General features: G+C 46.6%; 1 protein-coding gene across 5 annotated transcripts in view; it reads right to left on the minus strand.

Annotated features, from left to right (window-relative positions):
• TMEM68 (transmembrane protein 68) overlaps positions 1-2,709 on the minus strand; it is a 35,795-nt gene extending 33,086 nt beyond the window's left edge. For 4 of the 5 annotated variants that reach the window (XR_009740811.1, XM_061438776.1, XM_061438772.1 and 1 more), the window contains exon 1: positions 2,547-2,636. The gene's annotated coding sequence lies outside the window, so the exon portion shown is untranslated. Of the gene's footprint in view, positions 1-2,546 lie in introns of all 5 variants that reach the window. The other variant, XM_061438773.1, reaches the window with a different exon arrangement.
• Positions 2,710-2,759: the final 50 nt, after the last annotated feature.

Consider the following 2,759-nt stretch of genomic DNA (forward strand, 5'->3'; position numbering starts at 1 on the left):
AACAAAATAGATGGTTATATGAGAAAACATATGCAAAAGTACTTAGGATAATATGCCCAGGACATGTTAGTCACCTAAGCAATGCTGGCTAACTAAATACAGGTAGAGGTGAATTTGTTCATCCAAATCTTTAACAAAAATATGGACCAAGATAGAGTCCTTTCGCGAGAGAACTAACCAAGGAATTTAAATAACAAGCTTTTGAGCTGATAGAATACTCGTAAGAAAATGAGAAAATAGCTTTAGATCTCAATGAATACCACCTCTTAATTGTGCAGAAAAGTTAAAAACAGAAAGCCAAGTAGACTTACCCAGTTACTAAACTAATTCAGTGAAAAACTGAGTCAAAATTAAAACCCAGTCCTCCTACTTTCTACTTTGATTTTCATTACACTTTTTAAGTCTCACTCCCTCTCTGACACAAAGGCTAAAAATATTAACACTGTAATTTCTCTTTCCTCTACTTCTGCCTGGCCCTTTGCCCCCTCCAATTTGCCACAGACTATACATGACTCCCTACCACTTTATTTTCATCCAATAAAAACTATCCCTGTTTAAAAGATGTTTTGGAGGAGATTTATTTTAGTTACCAAGATTCCAGAGTATTTCCTAAGCCCCACCCCCCAAAAAAACTCTCCAATGACACACAGTTCTATGTATCATATACTTTCCCATCTGGAATTCATGTAACTTGTGAGGAAAAGCTGCCAAGTTGAAATATCAGCATGTCGATGTTGCTGATGAGGAACATTTACAGTAACTGACTTTGTAGATGTTAAAATGAGAATATTTCAAAAACCAGTAAAACAGAGGGCTATTTTGTTTTCTATAAAACCTTCAGGAAATAAATCTATTCTTCTTTTTTTCAATCATTACCAGTATTTTCATCACCATGGATGGTAGCAGATTCATTTCTTATTTTTAGTATAGGAGCCAAATTGCAGATATGTTGAAAATGCCAGTTACAAGAAATACTCACTGAAACACTAATTAATTTTCCCTTTTTCTTTTTGTGTATTTCATAATGGTTTAACAGGGCTCTCACACTGTTTCAGTGAATAAGCATTCTACTTCAAACCATCAATAGAGCAGAAGTTTGGTTATCTAATATTTCAGTTATGCTATCTGGCAAAATCAACCATCTTATCTTTTGGCTTTCAAGCTTCAGACTCTTAAGTTCTGGCCGAATTCCCTTTCAAGATGTATTTCTTTTTCAATCCTAGAATGTCCCTCGATTCCTAGTTAAAATCTTCCACTCTGTTTGATAATTGATATTCTACCCTTATTTTTTTAACTGCCCTTATCCCCCAAATGTTACACATCCATACTAGTGTATCTGTAATTGTGCAGCACTCTTATCTTCTTGAGTCACTAACATGAGTAAGAAAGCAGTAAGGAGGCATGGCATGAATTTGAGCAAACTCCGGTAGATAATGGAGGACAGAGGTGCCCGACATTCTGCAACCATGGGGTCGCAAAGAGGCGGACTCAACTGAACCACAACAAACGATCAGGGAATAAACACTTCATTTGAATATTCAACTTCTACTTCCACCGACCAGTAAAAGCAGCCAGAATATGAGGGGCCATTCTAAACCTCTGGATTTCATTCCAGCTCTTACTTATTCTGGGCTTTCCTGGTGGCTCAGTGATAAAGAATCCGCTTACCAACGCAGGAGACCCAAGAGAAGGGGGGTCGATACCTGGGTTGGGAAGATCCCCTGGAGTAGGAAGGAATACCAAACCAACTTCAGGGCCCACAGCACAAACCAAGTCCTAAGTGCTCCACAAGCTTCAAGTATGAACGTGCCTGGGCGATCTCAACCAATGCCAAGCATTGCTTTTTTCAAATTCAGCAGAGCTGATCCAGTTTTCCACATCCTGGTTTGGACATACGTATCTTTAAGTACTGATCAGCAGTCCTGTCTTACAGGCTGCAAAATTCGGAGACCGAGACAGTGCCAGGCGCCTCCAGAGTAGGTACCCACCCAGACTATTAACAGCTCTGGTGAGAAGTCTGATGCTCATGGTTCTCTTCCATCTTCCCAACCGCCCTACGAAGCAGGTGCTACTCATCACTCCTATTTACAGACTCTTACAGACAGGTTCGGGGGGTCAAGTGGCCCGCCCTGGTCACGAAGGTGGTATGAAGGGCATCGACCAGGACTCCCTCCGAGCCGGACGCGGCCCCCTCCCCAACATCACACAAAGGGGTGCCACTAGCATCCCCATCAGAGCGGCCCCGGAGGCAGGCAGGGAGCGGAGACACCTCGCCCCCAACCCAAGTGGAGGCCACACCCGCCGAACCCGCGTTGGGGAGTGGCGGGGGGAGATGCAGGCCAAGGTGAACCGGCTCGTTGTCACCCAGGCAGGGCCTCCCCTGCCGGCCACTCCGGGGCCCGAGCCGAACCCCGAGTCCAGGGGGAGCCTGGGGACTCCGCGGGGCCCCGTAAGACCAGACGCACGGCCTTGGAGCCGCGGCCCGGGAGACTGGCCGGGGGCCGAGGAGCGCAGAGTTCGAGGAAGCCCAGACGTGGACGACGCACCTAGAGCGAAAAGCAGGGGCGGCTCGGCTCGCCCTCACCCTGGAGCAGCGGCGGGAGCTCCTCAATGGCTCACCCAGGGAAGCGGAGACTCGAGCAGCCGTTCTTCCCGAGCGACGCGGGAGGGAAAAGCCAAGCGCCGGCTGCATCCCGGACAGTGTTTTGTGCTACACCGCTCGTCGTCCCGCCCTTTCCTGTACCGCCCTCCCGAACCAC

The sequence above is a fragment of the Bos javanicus genome, chromosome 14, assembly GCF_032452875.1.
Source record: "Bos javanicus breed banteng chromosome 14, ARS-OSU_banteng_1.0, whole genome shotgun sequence".
In the NCBI taxonomy this organism is placed as follows: domain Eukaryota; kingdom Metazoa; phylum Chordata; class Mammalia; order Artiodactyla; family Bovidae; genus Bos; species Bos javanicus.